General features: G+C 30.9%; 1 long non-coding RNA gene across 1 annotated transcript in view; it reads right to left on the reverse strand.

The window, feature by feature from the left end:
- Nucleotides 1-1,659: 1,659 nt before the first annotated feature.
- Nucleotides 1,660-14,829, reverse strand: part of LOC126264214 (uncharacterized) — a 57,821-nt gene continuing 44,651 nt past the window's right edge. Inside the window, exon 3 of the long non-coding RNA XR_007546974.1 lies at nt 1,660-1,792. This is a non-coding gene — a long non-coding RNA (uncharacterized LOC126264214). The remainder of the gene's footprint in view (nt 1,793-14,829) is intronic.

A 14,829-nucleotide genomic window follows, 5' to 3' on the forward strand; every position in this document is an offset into this window, starting at 1 on the left:
TGCCATAAACAAATTTCAATGTTTTATTTATTAATTCGTTATTCATTTGTAGACATTTGAATTTCGTTGTATATAAACATATTTCAATATTTTTCATAAAATCAAGTAGACCAAAAAGTTTTCTTAATTTGTTTACCACAAAACTCTAATCACTTCAAACTTTTATTTCATAAGAAACACATCTCTCTGAAGTTGCTCCTACGCTTCAATTCAAAATTAATAGTTAAATATTCTCTCTTTATTAATGAGGCTCTTTCTCATTGAAAATGGTAATTAGAAGAAATACTTATTTACAGTAGTGCTAGAAATGAAACCGATCGTACCCAACTGTTATTTTTAGGGAATAGTTTTGGCTAAATTCATTATTTATATTTACAGGAATTCCCAACTAAACACAGAATAACGCTCCATAAAATAACACATTAATTTGTTTTCAGATTAAATTATGATTTTTTTTATTGGAGCAAAGAAGGGGAAATCTACAAGACGTAGTGCCGGACTTTACCGACTAAAAACCCCTCTCCGGGCACCGATCCGAAGATCATGGCCTAAGAGTAGTTAACCATAAAGGTTTAGGAAAATAGAAGGGAAAATTAAAGAGGTACGTAACAATCGCTACATAGTAAAGAAAAGATGTCCCAAAGAGACGCAGAAGTCTAGACAGCCAAGAGACAAGGTCTCTTGTATCTGTCGGATTCACAGGGTTGGATATCATGCAAGCATGCAATCTCCGGATTAGAGTGTTGAAAGATAGATCTCCGGAGATTGAGGGCATGCTATTTTCTCTGAGGCTATGAAATATGAAAAAATATGTAAGAAATCCGAAAAGAGTACAAGAAAAAGTAACAATAACAGAGAAAACAGCATTACCAAGAAACCGTCTTCAAAAGTTCTATCAAAAAGGCTGAGGACTGGAATGTTCCCGTTGGAGTTTCACATATCTGTCTGTATATAAAGCAGTTACTTTCATTTTATGGAAAGTTTTCCACAGTATGGGCATACGTTTCAACTCATCTAACATCTGAGAATTAAGCACATTTTTAGTAATTATAATATTAAAATTGTGCCGTAGTAGTTTTTGCTTATATATTAATCTATAATTTATGACGGAAAATGTGTTTCCTAAATAATTATATTGTGTATATCTGTATATTTTTCCACTGAATAATTGGAGGTTGAAAAAATCGGCAATGTGTCGAAACCATTTTATAACACCAAACTAATATTAAAATATCGACATAAGTTAAACAAAGTAGTTTTATTTGTAAAGTTATGTTATATTTAAATATTTGGGAATCTCATTTATGGTCATCCACTGTAGGTTGAAATACAAGGATGAGATTGATTCGAAACAGTTCTACCATCAAAAATATTATAACAAATTGAAAAATCATCACGATATTCCTTTGCTCTGTCAATTTGCTGAGACCGTGGATTAAAACGAATTATAAGAAACGATATAACTGAATCACAATTTGGTGTTATATCAATACAATGTAAGAATCAAATCAAATTTGCTTGAGAGAAGACAACTTTTTTCTAAATTACATACTTTTGACATATGCCATAAAGAAACGTAATTTGACATGTTATTTTATTTTTTTGACAAACAATTCGTTGCTATTGATACTTGAAAGTTTGCAAAATGTCACTCAATCACACACCCACTCGTTTTATTTTGTAATTACAAATTAATTAAAATTTTATTTATGTGTATATACATCAGGCTAGTTATCTTGTTTTCAATTCTATTCCTCACCTTATAATAGTTGAAACTTCTCTTAGCAGCAATCTATTCTAATGTAAATATAAAGTTAACAAAGTTAACAAAAACAATTTCTTTTCACATATTAATTACTTGTAGAAAATAAATGTCAAAGAGGGATCTGCAACTAATTTGATTTCAGTAACTTTCAGGGCTAGTAATCTAAACCTTCAGACGGTAAGTTGCTATTTTTGTAACTGTTTAAATATTTCACCTTTTTAAGAATTTAAGAATTTTTCTCCTTCACCTTTAGTTATCACACTCAAACAACACTAATATACCAATCTTTCCATATTTGATAATTTTATGTCGCAAATTATTTAGATTCTTCATGTCTGGATGACAAGTTCAAATAATGTTAACACAATTTATAAACCAAATCATGAAGTAGTGATTCACACTATTTCACAATTTTCTGGGGAAATAAAGATTTGCAATCTCTGTTGGGTTGAAATTTATAATTAATAGATTTATCTGTTGCAGCTTTGTTAAAACTTTCATCTCTACTTTAGTGCATATATATTTTTAGTGTTTCCATATTTTCTTGGGAGTAGGCATGTTTTGACAAAACACTGACAACATCATCGAGAACTAAAGTTGTGGTATTTTCGTTCTGCTTATTCGGTTATCATATAATCGCGATACCGATCATGGAAAGAAGTTATTATATACAATCAAACATCGCGGAGCCTTGTATCCTATTAAGCAGTATTCTTCTAAAATATCTGTAATAAGGTATATCATAATTGAAATGAAAGTTTATGCTCTTATAGACATTCAAGAAGTGAGACACAATTTACTTGCTTTACCTGTATGCTCCATACTTGCTTCAAAAATATGTTAAAATCGTGGTAGTAACTCTCCATATGCGTTGGGATGTAGATGGAGTTCTTAGATACTTTATTTAAATTTGCATTCTGTAAAAAGAAATAATTTTTGAGGGTATTGCAAAAATTATCTTCAAAAATTGATTGAATAAATCATATTGTAGAAGAGAATGAAAAACACAGTGAACAAAGATTTTTTTGAAAGAAGGAAAATAACGGAGCGATTTTTAATTAGGGATGTCTCAATTTGATTATACGGCGTTGTAGTGCGTTGATTCAGTCAACCAAAGGGGCGGTATATATAACACGATATTTTACACTAAAAACTCTCTGTACTCTGTAATATTGTATAACTTTGGTTAACTTTTGATATATATACAAATCGGGATTCTTTTTTACAGTTTCAAAGACATTTTAGTGTTTTGTTAATATATCATATGTCCTAACTTTATTTGAGTGAACTTTAAATATGATATGATATGGTAATATTTTGATCCAGCAAAATTAAAGCCCACGGGAAATTTTCATGTGGCTTGATTTCCGAGAATTTCATAATTAATTAACACTATTTGAAATCAGGGCTCTAAAATAGATATATTTCGTTATTAATGTTATTGTTACAATATTCCGCCTTGATTAACTGCAATAAATTATGTATCTAAGGGAATCCAAATTTAAAATACAATAGAACACTTGTTGTAACCTAGCATCTGTTATTTACAACTGTTCCCAAAACTTAATTTAAAATATTAACAATTTCAACATTCAAGAGATGCTGCGAAACTTTAGAGCAGTAGGTCTCTCACCATTCAAAATATCAACAACTACATACACGCCATTAATTTATTTCAGATGTAATTCATGAGGAATAACACATAATTTCTAATGGAAGTCAAATTTGATGATTAACATCAGTGAATCAAATTTAAATGGAAAATGTGTGTGGTTTAAATTAATGGTTAAGACTTGAATAATACTATATGGAATAAATAATGAAATTATTTATTAACAATTTCTTAAAACGAGAGAATAAATTTTTGAGAACTCTGGTTCTGTACGTGTGTTTTGACAACTAACTGTCAACTGATGTTGGAGTTATTTCATTTTGCTTGTTGGCCGATTTTATAATGGCCTTACCAAGTATACAAAGTTGTTATTCTAAATTGTCGAGATATTCTGAACACAGGATCCTATAATAATAATCGAGGAGCTATTTTCCTGTCACAGTTAACTGTGTGGCATTCTGCTGATATAATTTAATTTACAATGCGAAAAAATATCTTATTCTTGAAAATAAAGCTTACGCTATAACAGAGTCAAGAATTGAGACGCAGTTTACTTAGAAAATCATTTATTTAGAATACCGATCAGACATGTGGTAGATGTTAAGATTCTGCATACAGCATATAGGTAAACCAAGTAAATTGTGTGTCACCTCTTGAATGTTTATCTTTCTTTTCAGTTATGTTTTACCTTATTGCACGGTAAAGTAGATTTTTCAGAAAAATACTACTTAATATGATCCCAGGTTCCTATAATCGCGATTATAAGATTAGCAACTAAGCAGAATGAAAATACCCCAACATGCCCAAGTTGTCTAATTTGTCAGCAAATTGTCAAAACGTGTGTAGTGGTTACGAGCTCTCAAGAAGACGTGGAGACACTTAAAATATATATGCACTAAAGTAGATGAAAATTTCATCAAAATTACAAATGATAGAGTTATTAATTATAAATTTCATTTCAACAAAGATTGCAAATTTTTACACAGAAAATTGTGATTTGATTTTGTTTATAAATTGTGTTGTCATTATTTGAACTTGTCATCTAGACATGAGGAATCTAAATAAATTTTGATATAAAATTAGCAAAATTAGAAAGATTGGTATCTTAGTGTTGTTTGAGGGTGATAATCCAACCAAACGTGAAAGAGAGAAATTCAGTACCTTGTTGAAATTTGCCGCTCACTAATTCTTGCTTAAAGAATCAACTACGTGAATTATTTTTTGATTTAAAAAGGTGACATATTTAAACAGTTACAATAATAGCAACCTACTGTCCGAAGGTTCCGATTACGAGTCACTGAAATCAAATCAGTTGTAGATTTCTCGACGACATTTATTTTCCATCAAAGGAATACTGTCTGTGAATCTGTCAGATCATTAACATGTGAATAGAAATTGTTTTCATTAACTTTATACTTAAATGCAGAAATATATTTTGCTGCTAAGAGAGGTGGGGGATGAAATTGAAAACAAGTAACTTGGCTTATGTATATACACATAAATAAAATTTTAATTAATTAGTTATTACAAAATTAACGAACATTTTGGAGTGAGTGTTGTATTGAGTGACATTTTGCAATCTTTCATATTTCAGTAGCAACGAAGGAAGATTACGTCACCTTATGATGTATGCCAGCCTGTCCAATTATAGGCAAGAGTTATGGTTAATTCAATTAAACCTAATTCGAAATATGTGGTTTCGAAACACGTTGTCCTCTTTCAAATAAATTTGATTTGATCTTATATTGTATTAATATTACTTAAAATGTTGGTTCAGTTATATTTTTTGTTATAATTCTATTTGTTTGAATCCACAGTGTCAACAAATTGACAGAGCAAAGAAATGTCGAGATGAGTTATAATAACTTTAATGGTAGAACTGTTCCGAATCAATTTCATCCTTATTACACCAAATGACTATAAATGTGGTTCCCAAATATTTAAATATAATATAACTTTCCAAATAAAACTACTTTGTTTAAGTTTTGTGGTTAATTTAATTAATTTTAACCTCCAATTAGTTAGTGGAAAGAAGTACTTAAATGATATATGCGACATAATTTTAGGAAACACATTTACTGATTACAGTACAGATTAAATTTTAAGGAAGAATAACTTCGTTACTATTCTAAAATTATAATTAGAATAAACAAGCTTAATTCTCATATGTACGATGAGTTATAACGTAGGTCCGTACCATCGAAACATGGAACTCGAGATGGCGATGTGTGGGACAAGAATTGAACTTCTATCCAAAGAAAATTTCGACACGAGGCGGATTCAGGTAGAGGCGTTACTTACCAAAATCGATACCTGGGATTTCGTTAATGGTGAAGTATCAAAGCCAGTTATATGTCAGGGTGACACAAAAAGTGAATCAGCGCTTAAAACGTGGATGTAAATAAGATAAAAAGGTAAATGCGGACATAATCCCATCGGACCTCAAGACTATCAAAGGATGCGAGATTCCCAAAGATTGAAATTGGAGTCAATCCATGCTTCAAATGGACCGGCACTATTGGAACAATTATTTTATATATTTTATATATAATATTTATTTAAGTATAAATAAAATTGGATAACGATAAATTACCCACGTGGTGTGACATATGTCAACGAGGTAAACAAGCAAGGATACCCTTTACTGACAGAGAAGTAAGAAGTAAGCAGTTACTGAATATTGTTCATTCAGACATCTGCGGACCAATGCGAGTCAGAACCAGTGGTGGATCAAGATATCTTCTAACATTTAGGTGTATTTTCTCATGTCAAAAGGAGAATTTCTTGAAAAATTTAAGGAGTACTAAAGAACTGTCGAAAAACAAACTGGTAATGAAATTAAGAGAAAATTAGCTGAGAAATCAAGATCAAAGAATGCTAAGTGTTTTTTGGAATAGAAATTAACCAAAGCAAGAAAGGAGTAACACTTAAACAAAAAAAATATATTTTAGAGAAATTCAGAATGATAGATTACAATCCAGTTAAAACACCCTATGACTGCCACTCAAAAGTTAACAGAGATTTAAAAATGTTTAAAGTCCCCACACGATACTGAGAATTAATTGGTAGTCTAATGTAGTCTAATGCAGCCGATCAAAACTGGGGCTTTACAATAATTAGCTGTGTCTTTCTGACAATCGAACCTGGTTTTGAGGCGCTTTTTCAGTTTCTTATTTCACCGTTTTTGTCTCTTAATAGGAACTTATTCTGAAATGGAACTGGCGAATTGCCGTGTGGTCCCAATAGGACTTTGAAGCACTCGAACTTCTTGCAGGCACGCTTGCTGTTTTCGCATTTCATGACCGCTAATTCAGTTATTAAATTGTTTATAGTACGAAAACCAAAACTTAATTCAGTTGTTTCTTGAATTGGTAACCAAGGTTACCAACCAAGTAAACAATTTTTTTTATTTGTCTGAATTTAGTAACTAACTAAATTCAGACAAATTTCAGTAGTTGCTACCCAAACTTGGATAAATGACGATCGTTACCGCTGCCATTGGTAACGACAGAAAAGTCTTTTATTGTTAGCAACTTTTGTCAATTGTTCAAAGTGTAGTTAGCAACCAGGGAATATTGTTGATAGTAACAATTTTGGTGTGAGTTGTTTGTCATTCTTCTGTTTGAATTTAGTTATAATAGTTACCAAATTCAAAAGAGAAGGGTTGTTAATTTGGCTGGTAACATCGGTTACTAAATCAATAAACTATGTGTAGTGTCCGGAAAAGAGACAAACTAAGTGAAAAACTCAATAAAACCCAAAAGTCTGCCGACGTTTCCAGAGGTACCCAATTTCCTTAGTGTTCAAATTTATGTATATTGAATTGTATTAAAGCATTGCATATTCTTCAGACAACAAAAGTATGTTTTACTTTTGATTAATAAACATATCGCCTTCATTGCTGTTGGAACCTGAATATGTACAAAATGTAATTTGATTTCAAAACTGAACTTGAACAATTATTTGGTAACTTACAATTTCGTCGTTGAAAAGACGAAAACTACAAAAGAAATTAGTATTTACTCTTTACACGTGAGCTGTTTGTTTCATTTTTTAGCTTTCAATGCAAACAAATTTAAACAATATCGTTTTGTCATGAAAATATTTTTGTTTATATTCAAAAAATAATAATAATATTTTCCAGAATGATGTTTTTAATGAACTCAGAAGTCAGATTTATCTAGTAATAGAGGTCCTTATGATATTCCTTCTACAGTACTGAATGAATTGTGTATTATAATTAACAAAGCCTCTAACCATGAAATTTAACTTGTTTTTAAAATGTGCTTTATTTCCTAATGCACAGATAAATTCATTTATTATACCTACCTTAAAGAATGGAGATAGTTTACTTGTAACAAATTTAGGCCTGTATGAAAAATGTTTTGTATTACATAATTGTCCAAAAAAATTCATTTCCAAAATAATTATGCTATAGTTCCAAAATATTATAAATGAGAGTCAACACGGATTTTGCAAATGTAAATCTTCTGCGACCAACCTTCTTATTTATAACAATTCGACAGTTGTTGCTCTTGATAATCATTTACAGGTTGATGTTGCTTATACAGACTTTTAAAAGGCATTTGATAGAATCTGCCATGATTTATTGCTTGCTTAACTAACCGGGCTGGAGTTGTCAAGTAAGTTTTCCACTGTAGATAATCATAACGATTGTAATATAAAGTGATTAGTTTTTTTAAAAAAATAAATCAACACTATTTTCGAAAGTTACACTTTAGTTAAAAGGTTTTAATGTAATATGTTTGAAATTTAGAAATGTGTAATAGATTAGGCGGTAGTTTATCTAGAAAAGTTGGTTTGGGTAAAACTAAAATGAATTTGCGTAAATGTAAAAGAAAAGCTGGTGAATATTCTGGTGCTGAAAGAGTTCAAACACAGAGGTTCAAGAATACAGATATTATTAAAAAGCACTGATTGCAGAACAATTTTTAAATGGGATGGACAGTAATTTAGCATATAAATTCCAGCTTAAAGTATGCGTTATTGTTGAAGAAGAAATTATGAGTAGAAATATTTAATCTTTCCATTTCTCTGTTAACATCATCTATTACTGACTAGTAATTAATAAGTCAACTTAGTTGTCACGCCCTTCCAAATTCTGTCAATGTCAAAACTTTTCGGGTTATTCATCAAACTCTCTAATACCCTCAAAAATTATTTCTTTTTACAAATTGCAAATTTAAATAAAGCATCCTAAGAACTCCATTTACAATTCAACGCATATGGAGAGTTACTACCACGATTTTAACACATTTTTAAAGCAAGTATGGAACATATAAGTAAAACAAGTAATCGTGTCTCACTTCTTGAATGTCTATAATAGTGTAAGCGTTCCTTTTAATTATGTTGCCCTTGTTGCACTATAAAGTAGATATTTAGAAAAATACTGGTTAATAGGATCCCAGGCTCTGCGATGCTTTGTCGTATAAAATAACCTCTTTTTATAATCGGTATCGCGATTATAAGATCAGCAATTAACCAGAACGAAAATATTCCAACATTAGTTGACTAAGTTGTCAGTGAGTTGTCAAAACGTGCGTACTCGTTAGGAACACTCAAGAAAACGTGGAGACACTAAAAATATATATGTAACAAACCAACAAAAAATGCTATTACTTATAAATTTCTACTGTAAAAAGATTGCAAATCTTTACGCAGAAAATTGTAGAATTGAAGTCAATATTTCATGATTTGGTTTAAAAGTTGTGTTGACATTATTTGAACTTGTCATCCAAACATGAGGAATCTAAATAATTTTCTTCATAAAATTAGCAAATATGGAAACATTGGTATCTTAGTGTTGTGGGAGACTGATAACCCAACCAAAAGTGAAAGAGAAAAATTGTCGCTCACTAATTCAAGCTGAAAGAATCAACCACGATAATTTACTGTTGATTTAAAAAAGTGAAATATTTAAACAATTACAATAATGGCAACTTTTTGTTTGAAGGTTTCGATTACGAGTCCTGAAAAATCACGGAAATCACGAACTTTCAAGTTTCAGTAGCAACGAAAGAATTTTGTTTATCAAATAAAAGAAAATAACATTTATGTTGCTAAGATTACGTTTCCTTGTGACATATGCCAGACGTTACAATATAAACAAAACATCCAACGTCCAATTAAACCATATTCGAAATATGTAATTTAAAAAAAGTTGCCTTCTTTCAAGTAAATTTGATTTCAGTAAGAAGAAATGCTAGTTGTGCCTATGTTGATGATGGCCTGTTATTCTCAATTGATGAATCAGAACTAAATTAATTTAAAAAAAAACTGAAAAACACATATTGGAATTAAAATAATGGAAACCCCAAGTAATTTTTTGGGAATGCAAATAGAAAGTTTTAGTATTTATGTGGAACAAATTTTAAACAGATTTGAAAAGACTAATGCTAGTCCTAATACTATTCCAGTCGACCCTCACATAACACAGCCTGTTCCGTCAAGTTTTACTTGGCGACCACCGCAAATAATCTGACTTAGAGACAATAAATCTGTTGCCAGTTTAGGAACACATAATACTTTTGGAAAAAGCACCCTTTTGTTTTGACCTTCATCGTCATAATGGTCCAACCTCACTTATACTGAGCATTGCACAGATTATACTTTGTTGTCTGCGACTCTGATTTTATGTATGACAGAGTCATATTTTCAAGCATGTTCTTACGTCTTGTCATGTGTGACGATGCACCGGAAGCCACTTGCCAAGGGTCATTTTGGCTGGATGTTGCCTCAAACACAACAGCATATGATGAACTACTTGCTTTTTGTTGAACATTTTTGGTCCTGCATTTGCATTTGAGGACTTTTATGACCTTACTTGTTACAAGTGTAGCACCTTGAATCCTTACTTGGTTGTTGGTTGTTTTCTTGATGACTGACAATACTGTTGAGTCACTTTCAGGTTGTTTAACATCTTGTGATAGTTTTGATTTCACAGAAACTGAAGTTATCTTCATGCCGGAGCTTTCAATAGCAATAATCATTGGTTGATAGGATTCTAGTAGACTGGAGAGTAGCACTGTAAATAGCCATTCATCGTCAACTTCGAAACCAATGTTTCTGAGCTTGTGAGCGGTACACATTATTATGCTCACATATTTCTCTACGTTTTAACATGCAGTAAGTGAAGTATTACAGAGATCATGCAGCAGCCCATCACAGCGTGTCAACCAAGAGTTATCCCATACTTATTTTGCAGTACTACTCTCTTGTATGTGCACGTAATTTATTGAGTCAACTAGTAAATTTATCTTAGTTTTTGCCTTTGAGTCTCGTTTTGTGTCCACAATGACACATGTGGGGGGTTTTATGCAGTCCACAACTTCTCTTACTGTAGATGTGTATTTACAGCAAATCGCTAGGTTACGTAATTATCTCGGCCGGTTAACTTTTCAATTAATGCCAATTGATTGTTTGCTGACAATTTAAGAACCCTTATTCCAGATGTTACGAGAAATCACCTTTCAAATGTCGTATTGACGTTTTAGGTTATCTTTATTACTTTTCTCAGTAAATAAGCCTTTCTGGGCTTAAAAGAATTTATTATTTCTCAAGAAAAATTTATATTTAAGAATTTAGTGTTAAAATTACAACTTAACTGTCCACAGGCGCACAATTCAAATTACAATTTTAACAGTATATGTGTAGTTTTAGTGCACTCCTACCAGCTCATCGCATCAGTTACAATTGGCTTCCCAAGAGGAAATGAAACATTATTTGTTTTAAGTAGTGTCAAAATTTTTCATTCTTTATAATAGTGTAAGCTACATTGCGCTGTAAATTAGATTTTTTTTAGAAGAATGCTTCAAGTAAACTAATTAGTATTAAGTTAACTAAGGAAAGCATATTATTATATTTAGTTCGCTGGGTCAGCATCAGTAATATTTATACGATCCACATTCCGCACATTTTGGCAGATTGAAATAACCTCTTTCCGTAATTCGCCAAAGAGCATTATGGGATCGGATACCGAACAAAACAAAATTACACAAAGATCAGTTGTCAAGATTGTCAATGAGTTGTCAAAGAATACGAACCGTATTCCATATCAGTCTTCAGAATTTTGCCAAACTAATTTAAGTGTTTCTTTTCTATGAAACCTTTTTTCTAAATGTTAGTGTATTGATCTTTTTGCTTTAATTCAATTCAATATACATAAGTTTGAACACTGAACAATTTCTAACATTATCTCAATCATCTAAATCTTATCAATATTAAAATTTGCCCTAATGTATATTATTTATTTCCTTGAAAAATATTACTTTTTACCAGTGTGCGTTTATATTCGGATTCAAACTCAAATAAATTTTTATTTATTTATAGATTTTATTATGATTAACCATGAGTGACAATAAAGTATGTATCTAAGGACATTTATATAAAATTTAAAAAACAAAAGAAAACTTACTGCATTGTCCCGGATGTGAATCGGGACGGTCTCAGTCGGGGATCGTCGTATCGGTACGGATATTCGAACCGGCACGACTTGGGCGCCGTGTCTGAAGGACAAATATATATATATATATATATATATATATATATATATATATATATCAGTTACTAAATCAATAAACTATGTGTAGTTTGAGGAGAAAAGACAAGCCAAGTGAAAATCTCAATAAAACCCAAAAGTCTGCCGGCGCTTCAAGAGGCCTTAAGATTAAAATATCGGAACTAGAGGGTGAACTACAACGAATGAAAGTATGTAATGCAGTAAGCTGTCTGCTAAACTGCAGACACCTTCGGTAAATCCTGGAAATACTCCTACTTCTAACACCAATCCTTTCTCCCAACTAGCCACCCCACACCTCCAAAACGCAAGTTTTCCACGAAGTGGGTCACGCCTATAAAGGTGATGTCGAAATCGTCTGATGATGACGCACCCCTGTGCTCACCGAAAGGACATGAAAGTACTGGAAGTCTTTATATCCATTAAGGTCAAAAGCCAAAAGTGAATAATTGGAACAGTTTACCAGCATCTGGTTCTGATTTTTATTCCAATCATTGTGCATCAGTGGATATATTTTTAGTAACTGGAGATTGAAACCTGCCCCGAGTGAATTGGACTAATGATGAGTATAGTGTTTTCATGAGTTCTGAGGTTTACTCATTAAACTATCACTTATCATTAGTTGATTGGGATTTACTTTTTAGCAATATGGATGTTAATGATTGTGAGCACAAATCTTATGAAATTTTATAAAATATGTTCCAACTTGATCTACCTGTAAAAATATTTAAGAATTATGTTTCTTAAGTTGTTCTATAAAGGGCTTATGACATTAACAATTCGTTATTCCTTTGCAGATATTTGAATTTCGTTGTCATAAACAAATTTAAATATTTTTCATAAAATCAAGTAGCACAAAAAGATTTCTTTATTTGGTTACCACCAAACTTTAATCAGTTCATATCGAAACATACCTTTCTTATACATAATTTGTTTTCAGAATAAATTCAATAAATCAAGATTGAAGTCTGAAAGTACTATGTAATAGGCAAATGGTGGAAAGATTCTAGTGGTCCAAGAATTGTATTTAATTGTACGTATAATTTTCATCTGTATTCAAGATTTTTATAATTAATGATATATTTTATGCTAAAACACACACAATTAAATTATTTAATTTAAATAGAAAACAAATAAACTATTTCGACGATTCGTTGGACATCAGGAATTAGTTACACATTGACAGACTGATTACTATCATATAAATGAAGATGAAATGAGCTATGACAAAGCCACACGATATCGGGATATATGAAAAAAAATCCAAGAAATCAAAAAAAGTACAAGAAAAAATCCCAATAAAGAAGAAAACAGCATTACCAAAAGTTCTACCAAAAAGGCTGAGGACTGGAATGTTCCCTTTGGAGTTCCACATATCTGTCTGTGTATAAAGTAGGTACTTTCATTTTGAGAATTAAGCATGTTTATAATAATTATAATTTTATAATTGTGACGAAGAAATTTTTCCTATTGTAATCTGTACTTTATGACGGTAAATGCGTTTCCTAAATAATTATGTTTATATCATAAATAATTATGTTGTATATAGCTGTAAATCTTTCTACTGAATAATTGGAGATTGAAAAAATCGACAATGTGTCGAAACCATTTTATAACACCAAACTAAATTGTCGACTTAAGTTAAACTAAGTAATTTTATTTGTAAAGTTAAGTTATATTTAATTATTTGTAAATCTCATTTATAGTCTTCCAGTGTAGGTTGAAATATAAGGATGAGATTGATTCGAAACTGTTCTACCATCAACAATATTATAACAAATCGAAATATCATCACGATATTCCTTTGCTCTGTCAATTTGCTGACACTGTGGATTAAAACGAATAGAATTATAAGAAAAGATATAACTAAACCACAATTTGGTGAAATACAATATAAGAATCAAATCAAGTTTTGCTTGGGAGAAGACAACTTTTTTTCTAAATTAAATACTTCTGACATATGTCATAAGGAAACGTAATCTTAGCAACATAAATGTTTTTTTTTGACAAACAATTGGTTGCTATTGAAACTTGAAATAAATGTAGACGAGAGATCTGCAACTGATTTGATTTCAGTGACTTTCAGGACACGTAATCTAAACCTTCAGACAGTAAGTTGCTATTTTTGTAACTGTTTAAATATTTCACCTTTTTAAATCAATAGTAAATTCACGTAGGTGATTCTCTCAGCTTGAATAACTGAGCGACATATTTCAACACTGAAATTTTCTTTTTCAACATTGGTTATCACCCTCAAATGATATACTAATCTTTCCATATTTGATAATTTTATATCGCAAATTATTTAGATTCCTCATGTCTGGATGACAAATTCAAATAATATCAACACAACTTATAAACCAAATCATAAAATAGTAATTTCTATTTTACAATTTTCTGCGTAAATATTGATTTGCAATCTTTGTTCGGTTGAAACTTATAATTAATGGCTTTATCATTTGCAGTTGTGCTAAAATTTTCATCTACTTTGGTGCATATATATTTTTGGTGTCTCCATATTTTCTTGACAGTATGCGTGTTTTGACAACACACTGACAACATCGAGAACTAAAGATGGAGTATTTTCGTTCTGCTTATTCGCGATACTGATCATAGAATGAAGGTATTTTATACTACCAAACATCGCGGACCCTCGTATCCTATTAAGCAGTATTCTTCTTAAATATCTGTAATAATAATAATAATAATAATATCATAATTGAAAAGAAAGTATATGCTCCTATAGACATTCAAGAAGTGAGACACAATTTACTTGCTTTACCTATATGCTCCATACTTGCTTTAAAAATATGTTAAAATCGTGGTAGTTACTCTCCATATGCGTTGGGATGTACATGGAGTTCTTAGGATGCTTTATTTAAATTTGCCATCTGTAAAAAGAAATAATTTTTGAGG

This window comes from Aethina tumida, chromosome 1, assembly GCF_024364675.1.
Source record: "Aethina tumida isolate Nest 87 chromosome 1, icAetTumi1.1, whole genome shotgun sequence".
Taxonomy (NCBI): domain Eukaryota; kingdom Metazoa; phylum Arthropoda; class Insecta; order Coleoptera; family Nitidulidae; genus Aethina; species Aethina tumida.